The 19,063-nt window shown below is 42.0% G+C and overlaps 1 protein-coding gene across 2 annotated transcripts in view; it reads left to right on the top strand.

Moving 5' to 3' along the window:
* Window positions 1–19,063, top strand: part of TMEM37 (transmembrane protein 37) — a 50,572-nt gene that overhangs the window by 29,174 nt on the left and 2,335 nt on the right. The gene's annotated exons all lie outside the window — the stretch shown is intronic.

The following is a 19,063-nucleotide window of genomic DNA, read 5'->3' on the forward strand; positions in this document are numbered from 1 at the left end:
GCCTACACTAGGGCTAAGGCAGCCAGCAAAACAAAGCATATTACTTCTAAATCCTTACCTCAGCCGACTCCGGAGACACAAATTATGTCCATGGCTGCTGATTTAATTTCCATGATTAGAGGTTCACAGGCCCATCCTGAGAGAGCATCACAGCCTCCTCCTGATAAAAGGCCCCGGGTTGACCCTTCTGACCCTACTCCTTCAGATGAAGACTCTGAGGGCTCTGTCCACTCTGATAGCCAGGAAGAGCTCTTCCAGACCTATGAGGACTCGGATGCAGAAGATTCCATCCCTTCGGCCTCCCTCCTGAGGATATTTCTTTTGGGGAAGTTCTGCACACCATGAGGGAACATTTCAAGTGGCAGGGTCAGGAATATTCTGATTCTAGGAAACGCCTTAGGACTTTCCTTAAGAAGCCTCAGCACAGGCCCTTAGCTATTCCTCCTGTACTTGATGTTCTGGATGATTTGTATTCTGACTCTAGTGCTACCCCTGATTCTCTTCCTCCTGCTCCAGCCAAGCCAGACAGGTATTACAGGGTCCCAGAAACTCATTCCCATTTATTCAGGGCCCATACTGCTGATTTAGAAACTATTTCACAGGGGCCTAAAGGAGTTTCAGCCTCCACCTCAAAAAATCCTTTGCCCTCCAACAGGGAAGCAAGGTCATTAGAGAGATGGGGCAAAAGGTTTACACATCCACTACCTTATCTATGAGAGCTTTAAATTGCCTTTTACATATGTTACAATATCAGGATTATCTCTTAGAAGATTTACAAAAAACATTAGCTTCTCCTGATCCTTTAGACAGGAAGACTTTGCAGGAAGCTGTACATAACACTCAGCAAGTAAGCAATCACTTCCTGCAGTGTGGATATGATGCACTGGAAGCTTCATGTAGGGCAGCTATGACAGGGGCAGTGATTCATAGACATGCTTGGTTAAAAGATCAACCTCTACCAGATCATGTAAAAGCAAAACTTCTGGATGCACCTTTGGAAAAGAACAAGCTTTTGGTGCAAATGCTAAGGATGTGTTAAAGACCATTGAAGAAAAAGCAAAATCAGTTCAGACTGTGAAAGATTTCCTCCAGGTTCAACCCCCCAGATTCAGTAGGAATTGGCCTTCAAAAAACTGGTCCTTTCCTAATCCAGAAAAGTTTCAAAGGGGTAAGAACAGACGTGGCGAGGAAGAGGCCAATACAGAGGCCCTTACAGGGGACGACAATGGCAGCCAGGAAACCAAAGAAGTGGCGCAGGGGTTTCACCTGCCCAACAACCACAAACTCAATGACTTTCCTCTCCTACCGCCTACCAGGAGACAACTAAAAGCTCCCTTGGGCGGAAATTATCTCTGTTTGCAGAAAACTGGCACAGACTGACAAAGGACAAATGGATTTTGGACATTATAGACCGAGGGTACAGGTTTCATTTTCATACCTTACCAAGAAAACAAGGCATGCCAAACCTACCACAAAATCAAAGGGCAGAGGCTATCAAGCAAATCACTCTGCTGACTCGAATGAAAGCAATAGAAAGAGTTCCACAACAAGAACAAGAACAGGGTTTTACTCAAGACTGTTCCTTGTTCCAAGAAAAGAATCTCAATGGAGACCAATACTGGACTTGTCCACATTAAACACCTTTCTCATAGTACCAAAGTTCAAAATGCTGACTCTACAGCAGCTCCTTCCCATGCTGGGCAAGGAGTCGTGGCTGATTACTCTGGACCTCAAGGAGGCATACCTGCATGTCCCTATCAGACACAGCTGCAGAAGATACCTCAGATTTCTTGCAGGGCCAGATCATTATCAATTCTCAGCATTGCCATTTGGCTTATCTACTGCGCCCAGAGTATTTACAAAATGCCTGGCTTCAGTAATTGCTCATTGCAGGCTCCAGGGTATACAAATTTACCCGTACCTGGACGACTGCCTCATACAAGCGGACGACAAATTGATGTTGACAAAAACCTGGATTATGTCATACGATTACTTCAAGCTCTGGGATACACAGTCAACTTCCAAAAGTCAAGACTGCAGCCATCCCAGCAAATAATCTTCTTAGGAGCCAAACTAGACACAGCCTCTCAGATGGCTTACCTGACAGAAGAAAAGCAAGAGAAGTTAACTCATTACTTCAAAGGTTTAGCAAAACTCACCCAGATGACTGCAAGGAGATTCCTACAGGCCCTGGGTTACATGGCATCCTGCATTCTACTGGTTCCATTAGCAAAACTACACATGAGAAAGCTTCAATGGTACCTAAAAGCATTTGGTCTCAACACAGCAACAACTTGGAGACAATCATACCACTCATTCCATGCCTACAAAAGGAATTCCTATGGTGGGCCTCGGTGAGCAAGGAAAACACAGGTATGTCATTCAAAAAACCACAGATAACACAGACCATGACTACAGATGCCTCAGACCTTGGATGGGGGGGCGCACATGGAAGGCAGGTGCATACAAGGACAATGGTCTCCAAAGGAAACACATCTGCATATAAACCAAAAGGAAATGCTGGCAGTAATGCATGCCATCGAGGCTTTTCAACACCAACTCCAGCAAGGCCATTTAATGATACGGACAGACAACACCACTGTGATGTGGTACATAAACAAGCAGGGGGGCACTCACTCTTACCCCCTTTGCAGACTGACAATGCAGCTTTGGGAGAAATCACTGAGCCTAAACATCCAGTTACAATCCCAGTTTGTTCCAGGAAAAGACAATGTGTTGGCGGACAGCCTAAGCAGGAATTTCACAGATCCACACGAGTGGAGGTTACATCCGAAGGCCTTCAGACAACTCACTTCAACATGGGGCAAGCCAGAAGTGGACCTATTTGCCTCTCACCTCAACCATCTTCTACCAAAATTTTGCACAAGGACATACCATCCAAAAGCTTGGAAAACAGATGCACTCTCATTCAACTGGAGCTCCCTAGCAATCTATGCATTCCCACCTCTGCCACTGATGACCTCAGTATTACTAAAGATCAAAGCAGAGAAGCCCAAGGGAATCATAATAGCTCCGGATTGGCCAAGACAACACTGGTACCCACTACTATGGAGCATATGTCACACCAGGAGGTGGGCCCTCCCTCAGTGGCCTCTACTTTTGACTCAACACAATTTCGAAACACTGCATCCAAACCTTCAGACACTGCAGCTAACAGCCTGGGAGATCCCCTAAATAACTTCAGCTTATCTCTCTCCAAGGAAGTTCAGCGGATACTAACAGAGGCTCGAAGACCATCCACCAGAAAGGTTTACTTAGCAAAGTGGAAAAGATTCAGCAATTGGAATACCAGCAAGGGACATGATGCATCATTACTGAACATCCCACTTATTTTGGAATATTTGGCAGATATGTTAAAGAACGGCCTCTCATATTCTTCCATAAAGATACATGCATCTGCTATTTCAGCTAGATACAACACTGATCCTCCTGTTTTCTCTCACCCCTTACTAAGACAATTCCTCAGGAGAATCAAGAACATTAAGCCACCAAGAAAGGCCCCAGTGCCAGCCTGGGACCTCAATTTTGTCTTAGAAAAACTGACTCTACCTCCTTTTGAGCCAGCAGCTTCAGTTGACTTGCAATTTCTCTCATGGAAGACAGGTTTCCTGTTGGCAATTACCTCAGCAAGAAGGGTTTTGGAGCTACAGGCCCTAATGGCAATACCACCCTTTATTATTTTCCACAGAGACAGAGTTTCATTAAGGACCAACCCTACTTTTATGCCAAAGGTGGTATCTAGGGTTTCTCTAAATCAAGCCATTCATCTGCCTGCTTTCTTCCTCAATCCTGGGAATAAGGGGGAAAGACTTTTGCATACCTTGGACATTCACAGACAACTTCGATACTACCTGGACAGAACCAAGGCCAGTAGGAAGTCTGAACAACTTTTTGTAGCTTACGCCCCTGCAGTCCAAGGAAAAGCAATTTCAAAACAGACTATTTCTAAATGGATTGGACATTGCATCAGATTCTGTTATTCCTTTCATGGAAAGACTGTTCCAGCCAATGTCAGACCACATTCCACCAGAGCTACAGCCACCTCTACAGCATTTTTAAGAGGGGTGCCTACCAAGGACATTCTAGAAGCTGCTACATGGAGCTCCGTGCATACATTCTCCAAACACTACAATCTCCCTCTATATTCCAGATCCAGAGCAGGCTTTGCTTCGGCAGTCCTGCAGGGGTTGATTGCCACACCATCTCTTTCCTAGTGCATACCTCCTCCCCCAGCTAAGCTATGGTATTTTACCCACATGTTATGACTGCAGTTGCATTCTTGAAGGACATAGTACAGTTTTGTACCTACCATAAATGTAGATGTCCGATAGACATGCAACTGAAGTCGGATTTTCCCTCCCTCCATACCCCTCTATGCCTAGGGTCCACTCCTATCCCTGTTACTCTTAGCTGGGGATATCTGTTATGGTGTATTTGTTTTATTGCTCATTTATTTGTTTGGAATCCTGTTTTTGTCTTCCAATTTGATTACAGCCTTCCTTGGAGAGCACCTGGCATCTGGGGCAAGAAACACTGAAGAAAATGGCGTCGACTGATGCTTATGTACTCCAGCCGCTCTGACGTCGGAGAGAAATGCGACATCAGCCGACGTCGGACCCAGACTTTGGAATCCGGCTGACCGAGGGCTGCCTGAGGCAGGACAACCCACATGTTATGACTGCAGTTGCATGTCTATCGGACATCTACATTTATGGTAGGTACAAAGCTGTACTTTTTATTAGCTTACTGAGAGAGCCTTCCCGGTATAATCTTGCACTACTGATTAATTTTGCAGATGGAATAATATTGTAGGGAGCTTCTACAGTCAAATTTACACAATGGTGGGCAAATCAAGAGTTGATGGGTTTAAAAATACAACAGGTTCAAGGTGGATAGAGTGGGAACAATCCAAAATAGTCACAGAGCAGCTTTAGCTAGCATGTCACAGATTAAACATTGTCCCAAGCTGTTTACCTTAAATAAAATGCTATTCCTCAGCTTTTTCCACACTTCAGCTAAAGATAATCCGTTTACAGTCAAAGAATATAACACAAATGTTTGCTAACCTGCCCCAAGAACTTTACTTTTAAGCAGCATAGAACAGTTGCACACATTAGGAGTAAAATACAAGTATAAACCAAAAATCTAAAGTAGTTACAGATCATCTTTTGTTGGTTTGCCTCATAGATTAGCAAAACAGCATACCAAAACAGTAAGAATTGATCAAACCTTGACTGGCATTTTTTTGCTAGTTTCTGATTTCTAGCTGAGTGTACTTAAAATAGCAATCTTGCAGGTTGGGGGAAGGTGACATTTTTTGGTATATCCGTGGATGTCTGGCTACTAATGATTCTGTCAGATATGCCATCTAAGTGCAAATAATCTTCAGAGTTTTCTACATTTGAATAATTTCAGTCTATAAAACAAGAAAAGCAGGCTAGATTCCCTGGCACCTGCATACCTTTCAGGATACCTGGTTAATGTTGATGGACTTTTAGCTCTAAAGTAGCTGTTCCTTTCTTCAGCATCCTGTATTTATTCCACTATTTATTTCCTGCTTAGGAATGGTTGAGGAGAAGAATCCTGTACGTAGTACAGCATATGTATAGGGATTCTCTTATGTTCTTGATAATTCCCAGACAGTGGGGAGGAGCACACAACAATATGTCTGTGTCAGGGGCTGAATAGGTGATACATTTGCTTTTGGTGCTGGAAGATCTGAAGGTTATGAGTTCTTTTCCCACCCCAGGTGATTGGATATTTTTTTTTTCCATTACTGACACAGGTGTGCAACATTAGAGAGTGCTGCAATCCTGTGTGTGTCATCCTTTGGATGAGACATTATGAGGTCCCATCTCCCTGAATTAGTGGTAAGTAAAAGATTCCATGACACCTATCAAAACAGGAAGTTCCCTGATGCCCTGGCTAAAATTCCTCTGGGTGGATGTAAAAGGTGTGATCCCACAACACCTATCAAAAGGAGTAGTAGAATTCCCGAGGTCTTGGCCAAATCTTAAATAATCAGTATGAATATCAGACAATGTGACCTAGACAAACTAGAATCATGCTACAATAAAATAGCCAAGTTTGCTACTAACCCAAACTATAGAACCCATCACTGCACTGCACTAAAAGAACTAAAATGGCTTGAGCTACCACAGCTACTTAACTATCACCAGCTGGGCACAGCCTACAATATTCTCAAATATCCTGAAAAAAACCCTCATTATCCAACCTACTTACTATCTATACTGCAAACCGGTACCTAAGATCCAGTGAAAAATCTCTCCTCTCCATCACCAAGGCTAACAATAATGCAGGGAAAGCGCTCTACTCCCACACTGTTCCCAGAAATTGGAACTCTCTTCCCCTAGCTGTGTCCACTGCCCCCTCCACATCCATATTCAAAACCTCCCTCAAATCGCACCTTCTTAGTACCTGGTTATGCCCTTGTATCACATAACCCTACCCATACTACTATTAACTCCCCAAATTCCTCTCTGATCACATGCTGGAGCTCTGATCCCCTGTAGGCTTGGTCATCTGAAAGGGTACTTTTAACTGTAGAATCTTACTTGATATATTTTCTTTTCTTACCAATGTATGACTGACATTGTCTTTTTGCCCATATTCTATATCTTCTTTTACCTGGAGTGTTTTTATTCTTTCTTTCGGCTTTTCCCAGTTTAGGGGTCGCCACAGCGGAACTCTGGTCCGCTAAATGATTGACAGTAGATTTTTACGTACTGGCTTGCCGGGCCTAACGCACAACCTTCAACGAAGGAACGCCCATTCATGCATGCCGCCACACAGAAGACGCTCTGAGAATCGAACGGGCAACGTCTAACTGTGAGGCGACAACGCTACCACAGCACCACCACCGTGGGTACCTGGAGTGTTTTTATTAATTCTTGTTATATTACTATGCTCAGCATACATCATGTAACCTGTTTTGTGTATTATGCTGGATGTACTGTATTTGTATAACTTGATGTTGGAGCTTTTCTCCCCAGGCCTCCGCTGAAAATGGACCTGGTCCAGTCGGAAGTTCCCGGTTAACAAATGTAAAATAAATAAATATCAATTTGACTTTTCCCTGAAAAGAGTCTACTGGCCTAGTGAGACTAACCTGGTCAATCTTCTTCTTCTTCTTCTTTCGGCTTTTTCCCGGTTAGGGGTCGCCACAGCGGATCACCTTGTCCGCACATTGAATGGCAGTGGAGTTTTACGGTGTCGAGTTGCCAGCCCCAACCTTCCACAGAAGGCACACTCACACACACACCTAGGGCCAATTTAGAGTGTCCAATCCACCTGCAGCATGTCTTTGGGATGTGGGAGGAAACCGGAGCACCCGGAGGAAACCCACGCGACCACAGGGAGGACATGCAGACTCCGCACAGAAGGCACCCCAGCTGAGGATCAAACCGGAGAACCTCTTGCTGTGAGGCAGCAATGCTAACCACTGCACCACCGTGGCCGCCCTAGAGACTAACCTGGTCAATAAATAGTAAAAAGAATAAACAGAATAAATAAATGTGTGCCTACATGCCCTGTATACTCAATGCCCTATGTTTAAGTTCTGAAGTAACAGAAGATAGCAGGCATCATGGACATATCAGAAGCTAATGGCTCTAGAGTAGCCCTTCCTCTTTTTTGTATACTGCAGTTCATGTAAGGCGTGGTTAAAATTTTAATATTTTTGCAATACCTTCCCCCACATAAATTCTGGGTCATGTCAGAAAAGAGTTATGAGACTTGCCTACTTAACTAGCTAACAAATGATATATATATATATATATATATATATATATATATATATATATATATATATGTTTATATATATATATTTTAAACAGGATCAGCATACCGATTGTGTGACAACTGATATATATATATATATATATATATATATATATATATATATATATATATATATATATATATATATAAAATGTAGATTATGTAACTGCCACAGGAATCATGATGTAAGAAAATTCATGATGAACCAAATCTGTAAATGATATTTCCTATTAAATGTAATTTTAAGAGCATCTAGTGTGCCTCTTTATCCCCACCTAACTAATTATAAAGGAGGAAATGGGTAGTTAAGGGGGATTTTGCATTGTGCAAGCAATCATGCTGTCTCTACCTGTTTGTGTGTGTGTGTGTGTGTGTGTGTGTGTGTGTTGACATTAAATACTTATACAACTTATATTTTTAATGTAAAATACATAGTCCAGCAATAATTACATATGGTACAGCAATTCTGAAACACTAGGTTCAGGAACTATTTTACATCAAAAATATAGAAATTGTTTACACTAATAAAAAATATGAAACAACTTATCGTTTATTGCCTTTGTCTAAGTGCAATAATGCCCTTCAGGGAGGGTATTATTAGGGTAGTAGCATCAACCCAGGGGTGTTGTGAGGACCAAAGTAGAAGGCTGATAGCTCTACACCCCTGAAAGGGTTCATAGGTTGGTACTAGGCTATCGGCCCTAGGGCCTATACAAGCCTAGCCATAACAATTCTCTGGCTATTTCTTCCCACACTGTTTACTTCCCTGGACCCCAATCTAGAAGAGCGATTGCCGTGATTCCTGTGGTGAATTTCCTTTCTCCCGTCCAATCGTCAAGGTTCCTTTAGAAGAGGGCCAAGGAGGCACTCTGCTTGACATATATGGGCAGTCTATTCCAGAGTCTGGGAGAGTATCTGGGTCAGGAACCTATCCCTCCAGCATATTTTGTTTATCGTGATGACAAGGTTTAGATCTCTGGAGCATGTGGCTCTGAGGGATTGGGATTTCTTTAAGTGTAGCATGTCCAACAGCTCTGGGTTTGCCATGGCCTTGTATGTTAAGCAGAGATCGCCTGTGAGTAGATGATATGCGACAGAATATAGCTGGAGTTTTTTAAGGCGATCAGCATAGGGCATCTGCTTTAGGTCTGTGATTCTTTTAGTGAGGTATTTCTTTCCAGTTGTTGCAGATGTCTTGAGAGGTACATACCAAATGGGGCATTGTATTCTATAATGGGTCTAATGAGGGATGAGTGGGACAATGACCTCCTTTTTTCTGGATGAAAAGCCCTTAGTGATGAGGTGTGCCACATAGAAGGATTTCCTGACTGTTGTGGCGATGTGGTTATTGAAGGTGAGACCACTGTCCACCTGTGTCCCTAAGTTTCTTATCACACTTTCAGTGTTTAGTTTTCTGCCACCTATGTGGTAATTTACGGGTACATGTTTTTTCCCAAAGGGGATAACTATACATTTCTTGGCATTGAGCTTGAGCCCATGGCTCTGGCACCAAGCATCTGTTTCTGTAAGGCCCTTTTGTAGAGTATCCACATCATTTAGGGATTCAATAATGACTCCCAGTTTGCAGTCATCTGTGAACTTTGTTAGCCAGAGTCCCTTAATGTTGGCCTGTACTTCAGAGAAGTAAATGCCAAACAAGAGCGGTCCCAGGACTGCACCCTGAGGTACTCCACTTGTCACTTGTCTGGAGCTGGATTTGGAGTCAGCTACTTTTACAGTGTGGGTTCTGTCAGTAAGCCAGTTGGCAACCCATCGAGTGACGTAGGGATTAATGCCCAGCTTAGTAAGTTTATCTATGATTCCAGAGTGGGGGATGGTGTCAAAGGCCTTGGTGAGGTCCAGATAGGCTGTGTGGACTGCCTTACCCTCATCCACGGCTCTGGAGACTGATTCGAAGAAGTCAATCAGGTTCAGGAGACAAGATCGGTCCTTCACGAATCCAAACTGGGTGGGGTCCAGTGTTTGAAGGTTGCCAATATCTTTGTTTTGTGGGGCATTATTTCCCCAATAACACCCATCCTAGAAGTTATTATTGAACTTAGACAATGGGATATCTGTTTAATTATTACATATTTGCTTTTTTATTAGTACATACTTTTTTATATTTCTGATGTAAAATAGTTTCTCCTCCCAATATTTCAAAGTTGTTGTAGCATATGTAATTGTTGTTGAAGAAGTATTTTACATCCAAAGTATATGTTATGTAAGTATTTAATGTTGGAAATAAGGAGAAATTTTCCCTTAAAATATTGCACTTTTGTGAGGATATAGGTTTTCAACCCCTTATCAAACAAAGACTTAATGTAGCTATGATCCTTGCCCACATACAAAATCTTACTCTTCTTTTGGCATGTACTCACCGGTAGCATTTCAGCACATCTTTTGGTTCTAGAGATGTCATGTCACATTAGATGATGGCATTGGCTCATTACGGGTCTGAACCCATTTTCTGGTGTTTGAAAAGCACAGCACAGACACACATTCCACAATGTAAAGTATCACTGACAGTGTAGCAGTTCCACATTATTTATTAATCTGGTAAACATAGTAGTCACATTTTATTTATTAGTTTTGTGATTAGAATCGCATTTTGTTTATTAGCGTGTTGATCTGGCAACAACACTGGATTATTACAGATGATCTTTTTACAAGAAAGACCTGGTAATATAATAGAACAATGACCATACACTAAGATTTTTATATTTAAAGTAAAGTTTATGTCAAGTTTAAATATCTTACAGACTCCTATGTATACTATAATTGAAGTTAAGTATGTTTGGGTTTAATGTTTTATATAAGAAAAATAATGTTTCATTAAAATAAACAGTTGTAGTTTGGATTGAAAGAGTCTGGTCTCAGACATACAGAAAAAACAAAGTAGACAAAGGGTATGTCTTTCCAGTTGAGATTTAGCAGCTAGCTATTACAGTGATGGCCCTCCTTTCTCAATATAAAATCCTAGTTGGAATGTAAAAAAAAGCTTTATTCCAACCTTTTCCAATGTATTCTGGTATGCTTTCTGGATAGGAAGCTTTATGGATAGGAAATGTAATGGAGTAAATTAGTGTAGCTTAGAATAAGACCTCCAGTAGCCGTTTCATCTTTCATGTATTTAAAAGTTATTAAGAAAGATTTTCATGCTCAGTTTCAAGTGTTCATGAAGGCAATAATTCAGTGGTTACACAATTCTCTATTGAAAAAATATAGTTGCAGTCAATATGGCTTCTCATCCTAGGTACAGATGTCATCATGTCCTTGTGACACATTTTGCCCTATGTACACATAGTTTCAAGTGTGCCCCCCAAAGTTAGCAGTGTCAGGCAATTGTGCTGTGTTCTGTTCCTCAGAGGCATAGCTAAGATGTGGCGAAGGAGGCAGGTGACCTGGGCCCAATATGTTAGGGGGCACAACTAACAAATGCCAGTCAGTCGTTAGTGCAGCACTGGCATTCATTTCAGTGCTTCGTATTTGGTATACGTAGAAGTTTTTTTTTTTTTTTTATTTAGTCCTGAAGTAGAGGACCTTTATCTTCTTAACCTAGAGTTGAAGGGTGCAGAGATAGACCTGGCTTGTAGGAGCACCATATTAGTGAACAGATTTTTTTTTATTACTCAAATTGAGATTGGGAAGAAGGGATCTGGCTTGCTTCTTAGGTGAGGATCACCAGATTTGAGAACTTACATTTTTTTCTCTGAGTTGAGGACAAAAATGGATTAGGGAATGGCATTGAGAGCTAGAAGAGCCAGGCACTAGTGTTCCTACAGCTCACATACACCACTTCCTCTTACATCCCTGTTGCTGCAATTCACCCAGGACAGATAATAGTACAGGAGAATATTACTAGGTGTCTTGTCTTCCTTTAGTATGCCTGTTTCAAAGTCCATTGTCTTGATTTGGCAAACTCCTGTTTCCACAGTTGCTTCTTTTAAAGTAATGTCTCATAAAATGACTTCACTGATTTATATATTTTATATATATATAAATATATAATATATAATATATAGAAATATACTTGAATAGAAGGAAGTTTCTCTGTTTATCTGTGAGAGAGGGGAGCTTTGAGCAGCCTATCTGTCCCTGGAGGAGTGGTTTCAGCCCAGAAGTTAGCAGTTTATTGGCCATTTTTGGGCTAATTTCTATCTCTTTCACTTCCCTGCTATAAAAACCGCATCTGCGTGGTTTTGCACGCCGGACAGTGCTGGTTAGCTAGAGTTAAACTATTCTCGGCTCCACAAAGTCTACTCTTCAATTTTTCCCTTGGAACTAGACAAACCTTCAACTTTAGCACTCAAACCATTCATTTCACAGTCAAGCACTTGCTTAAAACTCATAGCAAGCACTAATTAACCCTAGCACTAGACCCCCCTATACTGTCCAGAAGGACAAGGCTCTCTATTCGTCCCCACCAGCCAATCAGAAAAACAGCTTACTCTACCTATTCAGGCATGCCCAAAGGGCAGTTTCCAGTGTACTCTCCAGTCCAACTGGTGAATCTGGGCATTTTGAGGCAATGTTACAACTGCTTCATGTACACAAACAACCCTCTCCTCCTACCACCAAACACTAATGTATGTGAGAGATGCAATTTTACAGCCAAACTGGAAGCAAAGCTCTCTCAACCCAAGACTGGAACTGACAGTCAAGAGTAGAAGGGTAATACTTGCAACACACCACCAGTTCACATAGACCTAATAACACACAGGAATACATGAAAACTTAATTGGAGGCTCTAAATAAAAATCTGCAAAAGCAACAGAGACCTCCAAAGCAGACATCCAAGCAACCTCCACACCCCATCGCTAACCATGAAACACATAATTCACATAATCAGTGTGCCACACAATCACAGCCTTTAAGGCAAAATAACATATCCAACACACTAGTAATAGGCGACTCTATAGTCAGGCACACTGATGTCCCACTAACTAGGCTGGACAAGGAGAAGGTTACAGTTAGCTGCCTGTCAGGAGCCAGGATCCGCCACATAACACAAGCAGTCAGGTCACTCCAGAACAAGTACAAATATGACTCTGTCATTGTCCATGTTGGTGTGAATGACCTGAGACGTACCTCCTTGGACTACATGAAAGGAGACATGGAAGAGCTCTCTGATCATGTAGCCCAGGCTGGTATGACTCTGAACCTGAGTAGCATCCTGCCCTCACCAAGAATGATGCCACAGTATAAAGACAAAATAATCAATTTCAACAACTGGCTAAGTTTCTGGTGTCATTCAAAGGGGATCCAGTATCTGTCCGCCTGGGATGACATGCTCGACAAGCCACATTGCTTCGCAAGAGATGGCTTGCACCTGTCACCCTTAGGCTTTCGAATACTGGCTATGGCTCTTGCCACCCCCATAGTGCCTTTTTTAAGAAAGGCTAAAAAAAAAAAGAAAACCCACCACCATGAATAGCACAAGTAACCAAAAACTGAGGGTAATGCTGTGGCAGCCCCCTTAATACAGAAGAGATAATAAGAGATCTGGGGACCCAGGTAGATAGTAATCTCTCCTTTGACAATCATATTGCCAAAGTAGTTAGGAAATCCTTCTATGTAGCCCATCTAATCACTAAAGGGTTCGCATCTAGAAATAAAGAGGTTATAGTGCCCCTCTACTCATCACTCATCAGACCCATCATAAAGTACAATGCCCCATTTGGGATGTACCTCACAAGACACTTCCAACAGCTGGAAAGACCACAAAAGTACCTCACCAAGAGGATTACTGGTCTCAAACATACGTCCTATGCAGCCCGACTGGAAAAACTCCAGCTGTACTCAGTGGCATATCGCTTACTCAGAGGAGGTGATCTCTGCCTGACTTACAAAGCCATGTCCAACTCAGAATTGATGGACATGCTCCACCTAAAGAAATCCAAGTCACTGTGAACCACTCACTCTAGTGAGCTAAACCTCGCCACAGCAATAAATAGAACATGCTGGATGGATAGATTCCTGTCACAGAAACTCTCTATGCTTTGGAACAAAATTCCTAACTACATTAGGCAGAGCCCCTCACTAACACTCTTCAAGAGAAACCTTGACGAGTGGATGGGTAAAAGAAAATACACCCCAGGGATCACTTCATTGGCTTTTCTTGACAGAGGCTCCGTTAATTAATCGATGGGGTGGTGAAAGCTGACACACTCTGGCTAGGCTTATAAATGCCCTCAGGCAGATAGCTTAGTACCTACCTATGAACCTATAAATCAGATGTTTAACTCCTTGATGAAGTAACCTTTCCAGAACCTTATAACAGGTTTTCATAACATAGCTGAGGAACATGATCCTTCTATAACTAAAACAAATTCTTCTGCCCTTCTTTTTGAAAATGGGAATTGCCATTGACCCCATTTTATTAGGTCTTCTGCACTTCAGAAATACTGGAAATATTTGGAACACACACTCCAAAATTCACTGGCTACATCATAACATAAATAGGACTTCTTGGAAATAGATGCTCATTACCCAAAATAATTTCCTACCTGTGGAACAAACTTCCATTGCATGTTATATGGTGTAACACTTTACCCTCTTTTAAGTTAACTGTTGATGATTGCATATATTCACATAAATGTACTCAACAGATTAGTATTATGAGCACTATCAAAAAGAGAGGTAAACCTGCTGGCAATACTTGATATGGTACATGGCCAGTTGTTATGTTTTTGTTCAAACCACATGCCTAGTAATAATCTTTGAGCCAATGGATGTGAGCATCAAAGTATCAGAGACTGAATGGATAACTATCCAAGGCTGCAGTCATCAGCAAGCTTAGTGATCCAGAAATTTCTAGAATTGACCAGTGTCTGAGAAGAAGATGTCAAAATACAGAGTCCTTTGAGACCCCATTGTTGCAGCAACTGTCAGGGAGAATCGGCCATCCTTCTGTCACACTTGGGTTCCTCCTGAAAGTCAGTTGACAGTCTAGGGAATTCTTTAAGTTTGGTGAGATACTGATTGGGTTCCTCAGAGTTTTTATAACTGCTAATTATTTGATATTTAATACTGAATTGTGTGGATACTGCAGTCTTACTCCTATCTCCTAAAATGCGTCGTCTTTCTTTTACACTTTTATAAATTAAGCTGGACAGCCTCCACTCCACATGATTTGAGTGAATGCAAGGTTCTATACCTAGGAATATGGGCAAGCTGCATATGTCCTTGAACCATGTTTCAGTAATGGTGCAAATCCCCACACACTTCAGGGTCACAAAAGTCTGAAAGAAGTACATTTTATTGTATAGACATGTATGATTAAGGAGAGTCACCCTCATATTGTTTAGTTCCTAGTATATAAAACTTGATTTCATCTTCCATCTATAGAAATGAGCCCATTCTCAACATTTGCTTATGAAAATGCACCCTCCAAGGAGGGCATACCCACTAGTTTCAGGAGTGCTTCAAAGTGTTCCACCTCCCAGTGATATCCTTAGCTAAGTGTTTACCCACACCTTATTAATGACTGCATGGGCCATAGCAATGTCCCTGCCCAAATCATCAAATTATTTGCCAGAACAGCTTTCTCTATGGCCTTACCAAACTTCTCCTACTCCAGAACCTTTGTTTCAATGACTGCCACAGGTGCTGACTTTGTGGACTGTTTTTACTTATCTGCTATATGCAAAGACAGTGCACTGGTAGTATTGCATGGAGGTTTCTCTTTACAGGTTCATATATTCATAGAGAGTTACACAGTTGGCATAATGATTAAAGTCTGTTCTTTCCATGTGCAAGGTACAAAGTTTAGTCCTGACCACCGGCTAATGCCTGTATGGAGTTTGCATATTCTCCTTGTATCCCTGTGGGTTCCTCCCATCTTCCCCCCTTCGCCCAAAAAATGCTAGGGGTTTCCACCTCAGACTCAACCAAGAATGGAGCTCTGTGCAGCAGCACAGACTGTGGATGGTGTGTATCAGGAGAAAAGTTGGATAGATGAAACACTTTGGGCATCGACTGTGGTGTGTAGTATCGTCTAGATAGAACATGGATCACATACTGCACACCACAGCACAACTAGCCACTCGATAGTGCAAAAATTAGATCTAGGTTATTTAAGTGTGTTGACTAATGTCATTAAAAATGGGCGTGGTATTTGCCAGTGATAAGTGGGTTGAAGACCTAGTCTACAGACACATGCCAGGGACCTATGCCAACAGTGGGAGGGGCCTATGTGCTCCTGCAAAACAATCAATGAAGGTTCACTGACAACAGACCTTGGAAATGGATGACATGATGATAAGGAAGAGGCTGGATATTCTCTGTAGCCAAGAGATAAGATAGAAGGCAGTGCAGTAAAGCCACCTGGCTCAGGGGGAGGACAGACTATAAAAGTGGTGCGAGAATTGTGGTGAAGGAAATGCTTCAGAAGACAATGAGGAATGTCATCAGAGTTACAGACACGACTCATGGCAATCAAACTACAGTGTAAGGCTTGGGCAGTATTCGTAATCTCAGTCTCTGTCCACTGCAGGGTTGTGAAAGAGAGAAAAAGAGTGCATTCATACAACAGTTTCAGGACTTGCTAGATAAAGCAGGAAAACATGAGTTGGTGCTGACTATGAGGGACTGGAATGCACAAATCAGGACAGACAGAATAGGATATGAGGACTGCCTGAGATCACATGGTTGGAGCTACAGGAATAAAGCAGATGCCATTTTAGACTTCTGTCTAACAAATGGAGTAATGCTGGCCAACCCATGGTTCAGCAAGAGAAACAGTCATAAGGTCACATACAAGAGTGGCCAATATGCAGCTCAGGTAGATTTCCTCCTAGTAAGGAAATGGCACTGAGGTAGAATCAGAGATCATTTCCAGTGAAACTATCGGTCCCCCAGCATTACTACTGGTGGTCTCAATCAACTGCAAGCAATGGTCAGAGGAGTTCTATGGTTAACAGAGAATAGGTTGAAGGCCAGGAAGTTGATTGGAATGAAAGCATAGGAGTTCATGGGAATACTCAGGGCTTCTGTCACACAGAAAGAAAGTAATGGAGAGGGTGACCGATAAACAAATATGCAGAATAGTAAAGCAAAATAGGAAATGAGCAGTTCAGATTCAGCTTAGGATGCAGCAACAGACTAGATATTTGTGGTGAAGCAAATCATACAGAAGAAACTAGAGATGAGGAAAGAGTCTGGCTGGAGCCTTCCTTAACTTGAAGAAAGTATATGACAAGGTACTGAGAAAGCTGATTTGGGTAGTCCAAGGATGGTTTGAAGTCCCAGAAACATGGTGAAATTAGTGCAAGCTATGTACAAGGACCCAGTGACACAAGTATGAACTATATTTGAACTTAGAGAGAGGGTTCCCCATGGGAGGGGTGTGTAACAGGGTTTAACTCTGAACCCACTACTGTTCATACTGGTGATGGACTACTTTAGCAAACAGGTCAGAGGGGGCAGATCAACTAAGCTACTGTATGCTAATGATGTGGCACTACAGGGAGACTATGAAAAAGATCTTCAGCAAAAGACAGGAGACTGAAATGCAGCACTGAAGACACAGTTTTAAACTGACTACAGATACAACAGTTGTAATGGCAGAAAATGGAAGAAATCAGAAGAAGCTGAAAATTGAGATACAAGGGTAATTAGTGGAGCAGGTTAACAGCTTCAAGTATCTGGGAATGATGGTTGTGGGAAAAGGAGGTCTGAATGAGGAGATCAATCCTAACAATCAGAGCTGCTGCAGTCAAATGGCACAGTGTGCCAGGTGTAGTGTGCAGCAGAAGAATGCAAAAGAAGCTGAAGTGTAAGATGTGCAAAACAGTGGTGCAACCAATGCATCTGTATGGTCTAGAAACTTAGGCAGTGGAGGCAGAGCAGTTGAGGTGGTATGATGCACACTCTGGAACAGATGAAGAAACGACAACAACAGAACAGAAGCCAAAGTATACCCATTTGCAGAGAAGGTAAAGGAGAATAGATTACAGTGTTTTAGTCACAAGTGCAGAAAAGCTGAAGCCAATTTGGTGAAAAAGATTTGAGACACACAGGAAAAGGAAAGGGGAAATGAGGATGTCCAGCCAAAAGATGGGTGGATTACATAGGCAGCAGTTGACTTAACACTGAATGTGTGATAAGACCTTGGGACCCAGGTGGACAGTAGTCTCTCCTTTGATAGTCACATCGCCACAGTAGTCAGGAAGTCCTCCTATGCAGCACACCTCATCATAAAAGGGTTCTCATCCAGGAAAAAAAAGAGGTCATTGTTCCCCTCTACTCGACACTCATTAGACCCATTATAGAGTACAACGCCCCTTTTGGAATGTACCTCACAAGACATCTGCAGCAGCTGGAAAGGCCACAGAAGTACCTCACAAAGAGGATTACTGGTCTCAAACAAATGCCCTACACTGACCACCTCAAAAAACTCCAGCTTTACTCTGTAGCATATCGCCTACTCCGAGGTGATCGCTGCCTAACATATAAAGCTATGTCAAACCCAGAGCTGTTGGACATGCTACACCTAAAGAAATTCCAATCCCTCCGTGCTACACACTCTAGGGACCTAAACCTTATCAACACAATAAACAGGACATGCTGGAGGGATAGATTCCTATCCCAGAGACTTCCCATACTCTGGAACAAGCTACCCATCTATGTCAAGCAAAGTTCTTCATTAGCACTCTTCAAGAAAAATCTTGATGAGTGGATGGGAAATAGGAAATACACCCCGCGGATCACTTCTGTGTCTTGGATTGACAGTGGCACAGGAAAATAACTTTCTTGGGTGGTGTAAGTCAGGGAACCTTGTTGGCTAGGCTTATGTAGGCCCTTGGGTCGATAGCCTAGTACCTACCTATGTACATGACAGAAGACTTGCAACAGTTGGGCATCATGGCTGAAGAAGGCAAGAGAGTGGCAATGAATTAAGAAATGTAGCAACAGTTGATGTGACACCCTGATCCTATGTAGAAAATGGGGTAAAAGGGGATTGATGATGATAGTGATGATAATACAATAATATTGTGAAATATTGTCTGTTGTTGGTTTTGTAATGTATTGCTTGCCTGAGACCTAATTTATATTCTTCTCTTATTACCCCTTACATTTTGTGTTCTGTTTATGTGTGGCTCAATAAAGATTAAAAAATAATAAAATAAAAGTGTTTTTACCTTAAATTAAATATCTATAAGATAATACCACAGTGAATATTTCACCCCTCATTCAGACTGGAATAAAGAATAATTATAACATGCAATCATTGACATAG

This window comes from Protopterus annectens, chromosome 6.part0, assembly GCF_019279795.1.
Source record: "Protopterus annectens isolate FY-2018-M chromosome 6.part0, PAN1.0, whole genome shotgun sequence".
Lineage (NCBI taxonomy): Eukaryota > Metazoa > Chordata > Ceratodontiformes > Protopteridae > Protopterus > Protopterus annectens.